This window comes from Nicotiana tomentosiformis, chromosome 10 (assembly GCF_000390325.3).
Source record: "Nicotiana tomentosiformis chromosome 10, ASM39032v3, whole genome shotgun sequence".
Classification (NCBI taxonomy): domain Eukaryota; kingdom Viridiplantae; phylum Streptophyta; class Magnoliopsida; order Solanales; family Solanaceae; genus Nicotiana; species Nicotiana tomentosiformis.
In genome coordinates, this window is record NC_090821.1 from 58,360,526 (window position 1) to 58,378,738 (window position 18,213).

Below are 18,213 nucleotides of genomic sequence, written 5' to 3' on the forward strand. Positions count from 1 at the left end.
TTCACCACATGGAAGCTACACAGAGCTCTTAATTGCACTTCACTCACATTGATCCCTAAGTCTGAGAATCCTCTCACAGTGAAATAATATAGACTAATTACCTGTTGCACTGTTCAATATAAAATTATCTCAAAAGTCTTAGCATCAAGATTACAAAAAGTCATGTCTGACATTATCTGTGAAGCACAAGCATGCTTCATACCAGGGAGAAAAATAGCAGATAACATCATCTTCGCTCATGAGCTAGTCTAGGCTTACATTAGGAAGCATGTGTCTCCTAGGTGTATGATCAAAATTGATATTCAAAAATCTTATGACACCGTTGAATGGTGCTATCTTGAACAGGTTCTGGAGGAATTGGTTTTTCTTGAAAATTCATTGATTGGATTAAAGAATGTCTTAAAACAGTGAACTACTTTATCTTAATCAATAGTGAGCCAACTGAACCATTTACCGTTGGAAGGGGCCTGAGACAAAGGGATCCCATGTCCCTTATCCTTTTTTTCCATAGCAATGGAGTATCTTCGCAGGAAATTGAACAATTTGAAAGATGAGAAGGCCTTCAGATTTCACCCCAAATGTGCTAAGCTGGGGATTACACATCTATCCTTTGCAGATAACCTCTTACTCTTTGCTCATGGATATGTGGAGTCTCTATATCACCTTCATCAGTGTTTTCATAAATTTTCCTCTGTCTCAGGTTTACAAGCTAACCTAGGCAAAATTTATTATATTGTAGAGGGGTGATACAGGAAGAAAGGGATAAAAACATTTACAACTGTTGGGATACACCTATAGGGAACTACCATTCAAATACTTGGGTATACCTCTATTAACTAAGAAGCTGACCACAACACATTGACATCCTCTTATTCAAAAGAATGTCAAAATAATCTCCTCATGGACTACTAGAAAATTCTCCTATGTTGGGAGGATTCAACCAGTCAAATTAGTCATATGTGGCCTCCAAGCCTATTGGTCAAAACTCTTCATGATCCCTGCCAAGGTATTGGATATCATTGATGCATATTATCGCAATTATGTTTGGTCAGGTGTCAATACTATAAATAAGAAGGGTTTGATTGCTTGGGAAAAGGTTTGCTCCCCCTAAGTCTGCAGGTGGACTCAACCTTATGAACTTACGGTTATGGAATATAGCAGCAGTAGTGAAAACTTGTTGGGACTTCGCATACAAAACTGACAGGTTATTGATCCAATGGATTCATATTACATTAAGAGGCAGTAGTTTGCTAGTATGAAGGTGCCACAATGTGCATGGTAGATGATTAGGAAGATTTTTGATGCAGGAACTATCATGACGCAACTACTCGATCAATCTTCATTAGGGAAAAGCTTGATTAAGCAGACCTATTTGCAGCTCCTAGGAGACCTACCAAGAATACCATGGAAATGCCTAATGTTCTACAATGATAGTAGACCTAGAGAACGATTAACTTTGTGGCTTCACTTGCATGAAATACTACTCACCGAACATTGGGGACTCAATGTGGAACTAAAGTGTAGCCTATGCCAAGAACACAATGAGACAAATGAATACCTCTTCGTCCGATGTAGACTCTCAAGGAAGATATGGGATAGGGTTCTGTTATGGGAAAAGAAGAATATAACTTTTCCAACTGCATGGATCCAATATCAACAATGGACTATTGAGAATGCCAAGGGGAAGTCAACAACGGCGTAGGTTCTCAAGCAGCTATATTGTCACGACCCAATTTTCTCTCTGTATGACGTCGTGACGTCACCTAACCTCTATGACTAGGTAAGCCTAATATTTGCGGAATAATAAAATAAAAACATAAATTAAACAACTAACTGTTCAAAATACAGAGTAATCCCAAAACCCAAAATATCGTAAGTCTCCAGCTACAGAAAGAAACTAGTATCTCTATACACCAGAGTCTAACAACATAAGTAAGGAAGGTAAATGACATAGGAGGGAATAGAGAGGGACTCCGAGGTCTGCGAACATGATAGATATACCTTGAAGTCTTCGTACAACAACAAGCACTCTCAGCTAGTAGCAGGGCTGATAAGAAGTACCTGGATCTGCACACAAAATATGTGCAGAAGAGTAGCATGAGTACACTACAATCGGTACCCAGTAAGTGCCAAGCCTAACCTCGGTAGAGTAGTTACGAGGTCAGGTCCGGGCCCTACTGGAATATGATAATAAAGCAAGGCAAAAATGAAATATCGCAGTAAAATGAAGACTGAAATTTAACAAGAAGGAATTTATAGAAGGTAACAGCTCAATACACAGAAATACAACAGGGGATCTCCCGAGATACCGTCTCCTAGCCCCAAACATAAATGTGCAGGGGAATCTCCCAAAATATCGTTCCGTAGTCCCAAAGTAAATATGCAAGACAGGGGAATCTCCTGAAATATAGTTTCGTAATCCCAAAGTAAATATGCAGTACATGGGGGTCTCCCGGAATACCGTTACGTAGTCCCAAAATAAATATGTATTACAGGGGAATCTCCCGGAATACCGTTCCGTAGTCCCAAAGTAAATATGCAGCGCAAACAATAGAAATACAATTACATCACAAAATCTTACGATTTAGACTAAGTACCAGTCAAGGAAGAAGCAGGAAATTCACTAAGCATGCTGCACAGAATTCACATAAACAATTAAGACACGTAGACATGCTGTATTAGACTAAACAGGATAGCTTCACATATTGGAATAACTCAATTAAGAATGAAAATAGATTAATACTCATTAAAATGGTATAACTCAAAATAAAAGGAAAACAAGTTGTTGTTCAGTAAGAAAATTGGGTTTTTCTATAACTATCCAGTGTACGTACTCGTCACCTAACGTACACGGCGCTCCCATATAATAATAGTTCCAAATCTTAAGGGGATTTTCCCCACACAAAGTTAGGCAAGCCACTTACAGCGAACCAAGCTCAATCAATCGGTCACAATGCCTTTCCCACGAATATCCGGCTCCGAATAGCCCAATTCTAGCCAAAAGCAATTACATATCATACATACAACCATAATAGACTCATCTAATTAATGAAATCAACACTTTAAGTAAAATTTTGAAATTAACTCAAAGATCGCCCGTCCATGGGGCCCACATCTCGGAATATGGTAAAAATCACAAAATATGAACACCCATTCACTCACGTGTCAAACCATATAAAAATTACTCAAATCCGACCACAAATTCCCTTTCAAAACTCGAAATCTTTGCTGAAGAAGGTTTTCCATTTTTCTCCCAATTTCAATCCCAAAATCCGAAATTAAAAAGGAAATTAATGATAGATTAGTGGAATATAACCAAAATGGAGTGTAGAATCATTACCCAATCAATATCTCTGAAACTCCCTCAAAATCTCGTCCAAATCCGAGCTCCCACCTCATGTTTTTGATAAAATGGTAAAACCCCCGTTTTTGGAATGTTTAAGCATTGCCTAGTGATTCCTTAATTGCGATCGCGGAAAAAGCCTCGCGATCACGAAGAACAACTTAGCTGCCCACATTTGGACATCAATAACATAAAAACCTACTCCAAACCACATTTAGAGAACTTCAAAACCTTGCAAAAAACAAACTTTCACTATTAAGCGCTGAAACGCTCCTGGGTCATCCAAAACCTGATCCGAACATAAGCCCAAGTCCGAAATCATCATACGAACCTATTGGAACCTTCAAATCTCGATTCAGAGGTCGTTTACTCAAATCATTGACGGAAGTCAAACTTAGCCTTTTTAGCCAACCTTAAGGAACCAAGTGTTCCGATTTCAACCCGAACTCTTCCAAATCCCGAACTAACCATCCCCGCAAGTCATAAAACAGTAAAAGCACGTACGAGAAGTCTTATTTAGTGGAACGGGGTTCTAGAAAATAAAACGACCAGTCGGGTCGTTACATTCTCTGCCTCTTAAACAAATGTTCGTCCTCGAACATGTTCAGAATCATACCTGGAGTGCTGAATAAGTGTGGATATTTGTTCCGCATTTCCTCCATGAACTACCAAGTCGCCTCCTTGTCTGGTTGGCCCCACCACTGGACCTTTACCACAGAAATCTTCTTGGACCTTAACTGGCGAACCTGCCTATCTACAATGGCAATTGGCTCCTCCTCATAACCCAGGCTCTCATCTAATTGCATCATGCTGAAGTCTAACACATGTGACGAGTCGACATGATACCTCCAGAGTATAGACACATGGAAAATCGGATGAACTTCCGATAGACTGGGAGGCAAAGCAAGCTCATAAGGAACCTCCCCAACTCGTCTCAACACCTCAAATGGGCCAATAAACCTTGGGCTCAACTTGCCCTTCTTCCCGAATCTCATAATCCTTTTTATGTTATTGAGGTCCAAATGGGATCTCGGCAAAAAGCCTCAAATATTTACTCCACGCGAACGCATAATACCTCACGCGAACGTGATGCACTAGCTGCCCACACCTACGCGATCCCAATTGTCCTCATGCGACCGCGAAGAATAACACTCAAACTCCACTGCTGCCTCACTTCTTCTTCGCGAACGCGACCTAGCCCACGCGTTCGCTGTGCACTGCCTGATAACCTTACGTGATCGCGTCTTTATCTTTACGAATGCGAAGAGAAATTTTTAGCTGACCTCTGAGATGACCTACGTGATCGCGAGATCTCCCTCGCGAACGCGATGAAGAAAAATGTCTGCAAAAACACCAGAAAATCTACCAACTCCCTAAGTCCAAAAATAACCCGTTGAGCATCCGAAACACGCCCGAGGCCCCCGGGACCTCAATCAAATATACCAACCAATCCTAAAATACCATACTAACTTAGTCGCCTTCAAATCACGTCGAAAAACATCAAAAACACGGATTATGCACGGATTCAAGCTTAATGAACTTTGAAATTTCTAAATTCTACAAACGACATCAAGACATATCAAATCTCATTCGAATGACCTCAAATTTTGCACACAAGTCCTATTCAATACTACGGACCTACTCCAACTTCTGGAATCGGAATCCCACCCTGATATCAAAAAGTCCACTACCGGTCAAAATCTCCAAAATTTTGACTTTCGCCATTTCAAGCCTAAATAAGCTACGGACCTCCAAAACACAATCCGTACATGCCCCTAAGTCCAAAATCACCTAACGGAGCTAACGGAACTGACAGAATTCCATCCCGAAGTCGTCTTCACATAGTTCTGACTACGGTCCAAATTCTAAGGCTTAAACCTCCATTTAGGGACTAAGTGTCATAAAACACTCCAAAAACCAAAACAAAACCTCCCGTCAAGTCACAATAGCAGAAATAGATATTGGAGAAGAAGTAAATTCTGGAATCAGGGCTATTACTCTCAAAACGATTGGCCGGGTCGTTACATCCTCCCTCTCTTAAAATAATCGTTCATCCTCGAACGAGCATAGAGACGTATCAGAAGTGGTAAAAAGATGAGGATAACGGCTGCGCATATCATGCTCGGTCTCCCAAGTCGCCTCATCGACCGGCTGGCCCCACCACTGAACCTTTACTGATGCAATGTTCTTTGACCTCAGCTTTCGAACCTGCCTGTCTAAAATAGCCACTGGCTCCTCAACGTAGGATAGATCCTTGTCCAACTGGGCTGAGCTGATATCCAACACATGAGACGGATCGCCGTGATACCTCTGGAGCATCTAAACATGAAATACTGGATGAACTCCTGCTAGGCTGGGAGGTAAGGCAAGCTCATAAGCAACCTCCCCAACTCGCCACAACACCTCAAAGGGGCTAATAAACCTTGGGCTCAGCTTGCCCCTTTTTCCGAATCTCATAACGCCCTTCATAGGCGAAACCCGAAGCAAGACCCGCTCTCCAACCATGAATGCAACATCGCGAACCTTTCGATCTGCGTAAATCTTCTATCTGGACTGGGATGTGCAAAGTCTATCCTGAATCACCTTAACCTTTTCCAAGGCATCCTGAACCAAGTCCGTGCCCAATAATCTGGCCTCGCCCGGCTCAAATAACCCACTGGGGACCGACACCGCTTACCATACAGAGCCTCATATGGTACCATCTGAATGCTGGACTGATAACTGTTGTTGTAAGCAAACTCCGCAAGTGGCAAGAATTGGTCCTAAGCACCCCCAAAATCTATCACACAAGCGCGGAGCATATCTTTCAGTATCTGAATTGTGCGTTCGGACTGTACGTCCGTCTGAGGGTGAAATGTTGTGCTCAACTCAACCCGAGTACCCAACTCATGATGTACAGCTCTCCAAAACTGTGATGTAAACTGCGTACCCCGGTCAGAGATGATAGATACTGGTACACTATAAAGCCTAATGATCTTACAAATGTAGATTCGAGCTAGCTACTCGGAAGAATAGGTAGTCATCACATGAATGAAATGAGCAGACTTGGTCAGCCTATCCACAATCACCCAAACTGCATCAAACCTCCGCTGAGTCCGTGGGAGTCCAACAACAAAATCCATAGTGATCCGCTCCCATTTCCATTCCGGAATCTCAAACTTTTGAAGCTACCCACCTGGCCGCTGATGCTCATACTTCACTTGCTGGCAATTTAGACATCAGGCCATATACTCTACTATGTCCTTCTTCATCTTCCTCCACCAGAAATGTTGTTTCAAGTCCTGATACATCTTTGCGGCACCCGGATGAATAGAGTACCGCGAACTGTGAGCCTCCTGGAGAATCAACTCACGAAAACCATCTACAATAGGCACACATAGCCTGCCCTGCATCCTCAATGAACCATCATCTCCAATAGTGACCTCCTTAGCATCATCATGCTGGACCGTGTCCTTAAGGACAAGCATTTGGGGGTCATCATACTGACGCTCCCTGATATGATCATAAAAAGAAGACCGAGAGACCACACAAGCCAATACTCAACTCGGCTCAATAATATCGAATCTCATAAACTGGCTGGCTAAGGACTGAACATCCAATGCCATGGGCCTCTCTACTCCTGGTAGATATGCTAAGCTCCCCAAACTCTCTGACCGGCGACTCAAAGCATTGGCCACCATATTAGCCTTCCCGAGATGGTACAAAATGGTGATGTCATAATACTTAGGCAACTCTAACCACCTCCTCTGATGCAAATTAAGATCCTTCTGCTTGAACATATGCTGCAAACTCCAGTGATCTCACAAGGGACACCGTACAAATAGTGCCTCCAAATCTTCAAGGTATGAACAATGGCTATTAGCTCAAGGTCGTGGACATGATAGTTCTTTTCATGCACCTTCAGTTGTCTGGACGCGTAGGCAATCACCCTACGGTCCTACATCAACACCGCGCCGAGACCAATCCGCGATGCATCACAATATACAGTATAAGACCCCAAACCTGTAGGCAATACCAATACTGGGGATGTAGTCAAAGCTGTCTTGAGCTTCTGAAAGCTCTCCTCACATTCCTCTGTACACCTGAACGGGGCACCCTTTTGGGTCAGCCTGGTCATAGGTGTTGCAATAGATAAGAATCCCTCAACGAACCGACGATAATACCCCACCAAACCAAGAAAACTCTGAATCTCCGTAGTTGAGGACGGTCTGGGCCAACTCTGCACTACTTCAATCTTCTTCGGATTCACATGGATTCCATCACTCGATACTATATGACCCAATAATTCCACCGAGTCTAGCCAAAACTCACATTTTGAAAATTTTGCATATAACTTCTTTTCTCTCAAGGTCTGAAGCGCAGTCCTCAGGTGCTCCTCATGATCTTCCCGAGTCTAAGAGTATTCCAAAATGTTGTCAATAAACACAATGATGAACGAGTCAAGATAAGGCCGGAACACACTATGCATCAAGTGCATATAAGCTGCTAGGGCATTGGTCAGCCCAAAAGACATAATAAGAAACTCATAATGACTATATCTGGTCCTGAAAGCAGTCTTCGGGATATCTGGCTCCCAAATCTTCAACTGATTATATCATGAACATAAGTCAATCATGGAAAACACTCTGGCACCCTGTAACTGATCAAATTAGTCATCAATACGAGATAATGAATACCTGTTCTTCACTGTGACTTTGTTCAACTGGCGGTAATCAATACACATCCACATAGAACCATCCTTCTTCTTCAGAAATAAGACAGGAGCACCCCAAAGTGACATACTGGGCCGAATGAAGCCCGTATCAAGCAACTCCTATAACTGCTCTTTCAACTCCTTCAATTCAGGAGGAGCCATACGATATGGAGGAATAGAGATGGGCTGAGTGCCCGGCAACAAATCAATGCCAAAATCAATATCTCTGTCGGGCGGCATGCCCGGAAGATCAGCTGGAAATACATCTGGAAACTCCTTCACTACTGGGACTGACTCAACTGTAGGGGTATCAATACTGACATCTCTCACATAAGCTAGATACGCATCACACCCCTTCTCAACCATTCGTTGAGCTTTAAGAAATGAAATAACTCTGTTGGGAGTATACTCTAAGGTACCTCTACGGTTTTGGCGTGACAATCAAGAATAGCATAATGGGGTGACAACCAGTCCATGCCCAAAATAATATCAAAGTCCACCATGCTGAGCAATAATAAATCGGCTCTGGTCTCAAAATCACTAAGAGCAATCAAACACGACCGATACATGCGGTCCACAACAAGAGAATCTCCCACAGGAGTAGACACATAAGTAGGGGAACTCAAAAAATCCCATGATACGCCCAAATACGGGGCAAAATAGGAGGATACGTAGGAATATGTAGAGCCTGGGTCAAATAATACTGACGCATCTCTATGACAGACTGGAACAATACTTGTAATGACAGAATCAGAAGCAAATGCCTCTATACGAGCAGGAAGGGCATAATATCTGGCCTGTCCTCCCCCTCTAGGGAGACCTCTACTTCCCCGACCTCCACCTCGAGCTGGTTGAATAGGTGGGGTGGCAGCTGGTGTTGTAATCATGGCCTGAGGACCCGGTGGGGCACGCTGTGGCTGAGAAGTCTGTGGAGGTGCACCCCTTCTAATTCTGGGGCAATCCCTCACGATATGGCGAGTGTCGCCACACTCAAAACAAGCTCTGGGAGGGCGTAGCTGTTGTGACTGGCTCTGGCTAGATCTGCTGGACTGGCCACTATAAACACCCTGTGCTGCAGGCACACTAGATACTGGTGGTGCATAATAAGGCTCTTGAGGCCTAGAATGGACCAGAATACCACTGGCGACTGGAAGAGCTGAATGAACGGGGCGACTCACATAACCCCTACCATGGCGAGCTACTGGAACACGTGCTCCAGAATAATAACCAGTCTCTCGAGACCTCTTGGCCTCCCTCTCTTTTCTATCCTGGGCAAGCATGCCCTCCAATCTCCTGGCGATACTCACAACCTGCTGATGAGAAATATCCATCTCCAGCTCCCTGGCTATACTAATCCGGATGCTGGAGTGGAGTCCCTCAATAAACCGTCGAACCCTCTCTCGAACTATGGCAACCAAGGCCGGTGCATGTCGGGCCAAATCACTGAAGTGAACTACATACTCTGACACAGTCATAGCACCATGGCGCAATTCAAACTCCGCTCGCCATGAGTCCCTCAGGCTTCGAGGGACATACTCTCTCAAAAACATGTCCGAGAACTGAGTCTATGTAAGTGAAGCTGCCTCAGCCGGACTACTCAACTCATAAGCACGCCACCACTGATATGCTGCTCCTTTAAGTTGGACTGAGTAAAAGAAACCCCACTCATCTCCGCTACATCTATAGTACGAAGAATACGATGACACTCATCCAGAAAACCCTGAGCATCATCTGTTGCCAATCCACTAAAGTTAGGTGGGTGGTATTTCTTGTACCTCTCAAGTCTGAGCTGCTCCATCTCAGAAGCTGCTGCCCTAACCTCGGGCTGAGCTGGAGCTACCGGTTGCATTGTTACAATCTCTGGAACCTGGTCAACCTGAACCCGCTGCTCTGGAGTACCGGCAACGGGAGTCTGTGCTCCTCCCCCGGCCTGAGATGTGACAGGAGCATGTGGAATCAAACCAGCCTGAGCTAAGGTGCTGAACATGCTCAAAAACTGGGCTAGAGTCTCCTGGAGGGCTGGTGCAGGAACATGTGCCTCAGGTGTCTGCAATCCAGCTGGAGCTACTGGGGGCTCCTTTTGTAGCAGCTCGTGCTGGCGCTCTGGCTGCACCACGTGGACGTCCTCGGCCTCTACCTCGACCCCGGCCTCTCGCGGCTCTAGCAAGGGGCGCGGGTGCCTGGTCATCAAATCCTCTTGTACGTGTCCTCACCATCTGTGAGAGAATAGAATTCAGAAGTTTAGAATTTTTGAAGTCAACAATTTTCGCACGACAAGGCATCAAAGTAGTGAAATTTTCCTAACAGTTCCATAGCCTCCCGCAGATAAGTACAGACGTCTCCGTACCAATTCGCGAGACTCTAATAAACCGGCTTGTGACTCACGACACCTATGAACCTAGAGCTCTGATACCAACTTGTCACGGCCCAATTTTCCCTCCGTATGATGTCGTGACAACATCTAGTCTCTATGAATAGGTAAGTCTAACATTTGCAGAATAATAAAATAAAAACATAAATTAAACAACTAACTGTTCAACATACACAGTAATCCCAAAACCCGGAACATCGTATGTCACCAGCTACAGAAGGAAACTAGTATCTCTATACACCAGAGTCTAATAACAAAAGTAAGGAAGGTAAATAACATAAGAGGGAATAGAGGGGGACTCCGAGGTCTGCGAACTCAGAAGATATACCTTGAAGTCTCCGTATAGCAGCAAGCACTCTCAGCTAGTAGCGGGGCTGATAAGAAGTACCTGAATCTGCACACAAAACATGTGCAGAAGAGTAGCATGAGTACACCACAATCGGTATCTAGTAAGTGCCAAGCCTAACCTCGGTAGAGTAGTGACGAGGTAAGGTTCGGGCCCTACTGGAATATGATAATAAAGCAAGGCAAAAATGAAATATCGCAGTAAAATAAAGACTAAAATTTAACAAGAAGGAATTTATAGAAGGTAACAGCTCAATACACAGAAATATAATAAGGGATCTCCCGAGATACCGTCTCGTAGCCCCAAACATAAATGTGTAGAGGGATCTCCCGGAATACCATTCCGTAGTGCCAAAGTAAATATGCAAGACAGGGGGATCTCCAAGAATACCGTTTCATAGTCCCAAAGTAAATATGCAGTACAGGGGGATCTCTCGAAATATCATTTCGTAGTCCCTAAGTAAATATGCAGTACATGGGGATCTCCCGCAATACCGTTCCGTAGTTCCAAAGTAAATATGCAGTACAGGGGGATCTCCCGGAATACCGTTTCGTAGTCCCAAAGTAATTATGCAGGGAAAACAATAGAAATACAACTACATCACGAAATCTTACGATTTAGACTAAGTACCAGTCAAGGAAGAAACAGGAAATTCATTAAGCATGCTGCACAGAGTTCACATAAGCAATTAAGACATGTAGACATGTTGTATTAGAATAAAGAGGATATCTTCACATATTGGAATAACTCAATTAAGAATGAAAATAGATTAATACTCATTAAAATGATATAACTCAAAGTAAAAGGAAAACAGGTTGCTGCTCAGTAAGAAAATCAGGTTTTTCCACAACTATCCAGTGTACGTACTCGTCACCTCACGTACATGACGCTCATATATCACAATAGTTCCAAATCTTAAAGGGGATTTCCCCCACACAAAGTTAGGCAAGCCACTTACCTCGAACCAAGCTCAATCAATTGGTCACAATACCTTTCCCACGAATATCCGGCTTTGAATGGCCCAAATCTAGCCAAAAGCAATTACATATCATAAATACAACCATAATAGACTCATCTAATTAATGAAATCAACACTTTAACAAAAATTCCGAAATTAACTCAAAGATCGCCCGTGGAGCCCACGTCTCGGAATCGGGTAAAACTCACAAAATAGGAACACCCATTCGCTCACGAGTCTAACCATATAAAAATTACTTAAATCCGACCATAAATCCCCTTTCAAATCTCAAAATCTTTGTTGAAGAAGTTCTTCCATTTTCCTCCCAATTTCAACCCAAAATCCGAAACTAAAAAGGAAATTAATGATAGATTAGTGGAATATAACCAAAATGGAGTGTAGAATCATTACCCAATCGATATCTCTAAAACTCCCACAAACTCTCGTCCAAATCCGAGCTTCCAACTCAAGTTTTTGATAAAATGGCAAAACCCCCGTTTTTGAACATTTAAGCACTGCCCAATGATTCCTTAATCGCGATCGCGGAAAAAGCCCCGCGATCGCGAAAATCAACTTCGCTCCCTCAAAAATTTACTCCACGCGAACACGATGTACTAGTTGCTCACACCTACACGATTGCAATTGTCCTCACGTGACCGCGAAGAGTAACACTCAAACTCCACTGTTGCCTTACTTCTTCTTCGCTAGCGCGGCCTAGCCCACGCGTTCGCGGTGCACTGCCTGATAACCTTACCCGATCGCATCTTAATCTTCGCGAACGCGAAGAGCAATTATTAGCTGACCTCTCAGATGACCTACGCGATCGCGAGATCTCCCTCGCGAACGCGATGAAGAAAAATGTATGCAATAACACAAGAAAATCTGCCAACTCCCAAGTCCAAAAATGACCCGTTGAGCATCTGAAACACGCCCGAGGCCCCCGGGACCTCAACCAAACATACCAACCAATCCTAAAACACCATACAAACTTAGTTGAGCCTTCAAATCACGTCTAACAACATCAAAAACACGGATTATGTATGGATTCAAGCCGAATGAACTTTGAAATTTCTAAATTCTACAAACGATGTTGAAACATATCAAATCTCATCTGAATGACCTCAAATTGTGCACACAAGTCCCATTCAACACTACGTACCTACTCCAACTTCTGGAATCGGAATCCGACCCCGATATCAAAAAGTCCACTACTAGTCAAAATCTCCAAAAAATTGACTTTCGCCATTTCAAGCCTAAATAAGCTACGGACCTCCAAAACACAATCCGAACACGCCCCTAAGTCCAAAATCACCTAACAGAGCTAACAGAACGGAAAAAATTCCATTCCGGAGTCGTCTTTATACAGCTCTGTCTATGGTCCAAATCCTAAGGCTTAAACCTCCATTTAGGGACTAAGTATCCTAAAATACTCCAAAAACCAAAACAAAACTTTCCGGCAAGTCACAATAGCAGAAATAGATATTGGAGAAGTAGTAAATAGGGGATCGGGGCTATTACTCTCAAAATGACCGGCCGGGTCGTTACATATATATTGAAACAGTGCAAGATATTTGGATAAAATGGAACCAAAGGATCTTTGAGAAAAAGATTAAAGATTGGATCACCATTGCAAAGGAGATAGCCTATTTGTGTAGTACTAGATCATCTGTTAGAACTAGGAGTTATTTCCAGTCTTGTTTGTTTTAAATTTTCAAGGATGGCAAATAGAGGAATAGGTAGTTTTCTTATTTTTTAGATAGTTAGTTGAGTTAACTAACTATGGCTTTGTACAGATTCTCCTTGGTTATTAATAAAATATTTAATTACCAAAAAAAGGCATATGCAAAATAGTAGGTCAGACTGGACAGTGAGATGGTGTCACATAATATTTGCTAAATCTTGACTTCAAAAGTTTAATAAAATTGTATTTCTTCTCTAACAATGGAGACTAAGATTGATCCTATAGAAACTACCCTAGCTAAGAAATGTGAGAAAAAAATTATCTATTTGTCTCCAATACCCTCTCCGAAGTCTTTCATGAACATTGAGTCCTACATGAATATTTAATTTAATTTCTTGAATTAAGTCTTGAAAATCATAAACTCTATCGTAATTGTTTTAATTTCTCATTGAAAATATACGCCATCATGATATGGTTCATCACAACCAATTATAACTTGTATGGTGTGTTTATTTCCGAGAACCAGTTTGGATTGTGCCGGGACATTCAACTATAAAAGTCATTCACTTTATTAGGAGATTGGTGGAAAAATATAGGAAGAGAAAGAGAGACTTACATATGGTGTTCATCAACTTAGAAAAAGCTTACGATAAAGTCCCGAGGGAGTTTCTATGGAGATGTTTGGAAGTTAGAGGTGTACCTATTGTATATATTAGGTCGATTAAGGACATGTTTGATGGAGCTAAGACTCGGGCGAGAATTGTAGGAGGGCACTCGGAACACTTTCAAGTTATAACGGGTTGCACTAGGGATCAACTCTCAGTCCATTTTTATTTACCCTGGTGATGGACGCGCTGACACGCTATATTCAATGGGAGCTGATGTGGTGTATGTTATTTACAAATGGTATTGTATTAATTGACGAGATATTAGGTGGTTGATCGCGTCCAAATGCATACCTGAAAAGAGGTATGAAACGATCGTTTGTAATTATAAAAACCCAACTAAGAGTCGGGGTCGAATCCATAAGGAGCTAAGATGGGAGTTAGGGGTATATATTTCAATGTGCATGATTGAATTATCGGCATTGCACTTCCACAAAAATATTGGTTTTCTATTTCTAAATTTTATTCTATTGATTGCAAAATAAAGAAAGAAGACTAGAGATAATTGTTTTTGGGGTTTTTCCAAATTGATAAAAATCCTAGGGCTGTAACCATTACCTAGTTGTTTGCCTAATGGGATAAAGACTTTAATGCTTGTTCTGTTGATTGGGGTGTATTATAGCTATCAACTTAAAATTACCCACTCAATACCTCTCGGCCAGAGAGTGGTTTTACCCAATTTGGCTTTCTCAAGACCAAATGGGTATCATAAAATAGTTGATAAAAGCTCAAGTCGGGTTATTACTATCTCTAGGTTGAACCCTTTAATTGGGTAAATCAATCTCTCAATTGATCCAATTCCTTGTTAGCTAAGTTATCTTAGACTAGGTCTCTTTTTCTCAAGAAGAGACTAAGTCAAATAGGTATGGACTAATGTTTGCAACCATTAATTCCTCAAATTAAAGCATGAACTAAGATAAATAATAAACACCCAATCATAACAAGCACTAAATTAAATATCCATAAGGTTTACACTAGGGTTGGGTCACAACCCTAGTAAAAGTCTAGCTACTCATACTTGGGATTGAACAAAATTAAGAAGAAAGACTACTAAACTCATAATGAAAGCTTAAAATGATTAAATCTATTGTAAAATACACCAAAGCAAAGTAAACTTCCAAAAATAGCAAAGAAAAATGGCTACAATAATTTTTGATGTTCAAACTTGACCTAATTTTATGAAACTCATCTATTTAGACAAGGCTAAAAATTTCGGACAAAAATACCCCTCGGGAGGTTCTACGGCCGCACAATTCCATTTGCGGTCCGCAAATTTCTTCATATGATAGGAGTAGGAGTTTTGCGGTCACACAATGCTGCGGCCGCACAAATATTGTGTGGTCCGCAATTCACTAAGGTCCTAGACTTGAAAATTTGCATACTCTCTGATCTTGAATCCTAGCCCAGCTTTTGCGCCCGCACAATTCATGTGCGGTCCGCAATTTGCAAAATTGTTTGCAGATTTTTCCTCTTTGGTTGCGGTCGCAGATGGAATTTTTCGGTCCGCATTACTTCTGCGGACCACACATTTTATGCTTATGTGCCCCTTTATTGTGTTGTGCTTAGACTACTCCTTTTTGAGTCGGATTTCATCTTGGGAGCCCAACTTCCAGCATTCCTGCAATTTTGTACGATTTCATTAGTTCCGGTTGCACAATTCAATGCTTTTAGACTAAAACAAAAGTAATATAAGTAGTCAAAATTCTCACTTATCAACTCCCCCAAACTTAAGTCTTTGCTTGTCCTCAAGCAAACAATTTAGTTCCTATCTCCAAGAGTTAAGGGTCATTTGAGCTACTCGAAGTTAAGCCATCCACACATCAGTTGGGACAAACAATTGACCACACTACTATTATGTATTATCAGCAAGGCGACAAGTTAAACATTTGTGCACATATAGTTCTAGAGTGTCATTTGAGCATCAAATATTGACTTTACTCATCAAGGACTCTTTCTCTATCATGTAGGTCATGGTGGATTCCAAAGTCTTCCTCTACTTTCCGGTTTCCTGGCGCGCTTAATAAATTTAGCACTTAATCCAAAGATTTATGAAAGGTTCACTCATCTCTCTCAAGAGAATCTCGCAAGTACAACTTCAAGTACCATAGGCTTGCCCCTCATATAGATCGCCACTAATGTAAGCTCACTCGACTCGAGATCAAATAGGACTTCTTTCGGGATGTAATGAAGGCTTTTTGGATTAGGGTTGGATACAATATGGTTGAGTGGTTACACCTTTCCTTAAGCACTCCAATGTTTTATTCTCGGCTCACACTTTGCCAATTCTTTGAGGCACTTTCTTTTTCTTGAGGAACTAGAGAGACTCAACATCACTCTTTCTTGATCATTACATTCAGTTTCTCTCTCTTTGATTTCTCCATGTTTGGGATCATTACCTCTCTTTGAATCCCTTCAAACCTCCCACTTATTCACTTTTTTGTATTTTTCTTTTTGTTCTTTTCTTTTCTTGCCTTTCCTTCTCATCATTTCTTTTCTCTTTTTGTGCCTTGATACCTTTTTCAATTTCCTTGTCTCTCCCCCAAACTTACGTTTTTAGCCAATTGTTTCACAAGACTGTTAAGGAAAGCTCGGGTGCCAAGAGAGTCTCACGACAAAATGGGTCAAGGCTCGAGGCTCAAATGGTGTTTACTAGGGATAACAACATTAGTAGGCAATAGAAAATTCAAACGGGCCAAGGAAAAGCCTACAATCACTTCTCAAGCCAAGCAAAACTTAGGATTTCGACTTGAAACACATTCGGGGCTAGTTCTCGACCTTTCACACGGGTACTTAGACTAGAGACAAAGTATCTCACCCTCACACAATTGGATAGTTAAAAAGGAATGGCTCGAGGGCCCACAACAATCACATTGAAGATTGAAAATCACTATGGTTTAATTAAACCACTCGATGGTTGCCAAAGTCAACACAAGAGTCATAAAGTCACTAACTAGAGTTATTTCTTTCAAAACTTTATTTCTAACCATAAGCACATAGTTAAGTGTGTTGGCACCAAATGAAGCATATTTGACTCTTCGAGCATGACTTACTAGGTATTTTTATTTATTACTACTACTATTATTACCTAAACACAAAAAAGGACTCATTCCCTTAAAAAGGTTGTTACGCTATCCATCATTGGGACGAGTCACCCGGTTCACACAAAAACTACATCTGGAAAGAACCGTGAAATTAAGAAAATCAAAGGCTTATTATCTATAACAACATAAATAAAAGATACTAAAACAAACAAAGAAGCTACTGACTCAAACTAAGAACTAATAATGGAACAAAAAGAAAGAAGCTAATAAACAAAAACAAACTACTGAATATACATAATGAGAGAAAAAGAAAGTATATATACAGAATTAGAAAGAGAAAGAAAATAATATCAAGTTTTTACAGGCCAATTGTCTCAGAATGTACCAAATATCATCAAAATACACTCCACCCCCTGAATAAAAATTAGCATTGTCCCCAATGCTTAACAAAATAAGATCAAAAGAGGGAAAAGAGTAAAGAAAACTCCATATGGCTCCTTGGACATCTCTGTGTCCCCAGAAATGTCACCGCGCTTAGTCTCATCTAACTGGATCTCATCATCCTCAGCTCTGGGTTTGACTGGGTTGGTGAACATCTGGCACACTGCCTCGGCAGTGTTGGCAGCAGAGTCTGGCTCCTCATACTAACCAGCTGGTGCTACCGGTGCTGATGGTGCTGCAGGATCTGGGCCTGAAGGGTGTGGGTCAATCAACATATCAAAAGGGATATCTCCGGCCACAACTAGCTTGGTTACCTGCCTTCGAAGCTTGTCCACTGACTTCTTACTAGCCTAGGACTTTCTTATCTTCTTTACTTCTTTGCCCAGCTCTTCGATCACTATCCCGTGATGTACCAAGGTAGCCATGATGGTGTTCTGGTTCTCCAGGAACTTCTTCAATGTCTCCTCAACTGTCGAGGGAATCATAGGTGCCTACGTCTTTTACTGTGCTGCAGCAGTACTGGATAGGTCAGACATCTTTACAATGGTTTTCTGCATCCAGTTGTTGAGGCTCGCTAATGTTTGGGAGACTCGTAACGCAGAAAGTGGAGCAGTAAGCATGGGCATCGGCTTCAAAGCCGAAGTAGAAACTGTGGCAGGAGCTGCAGAAGTGGC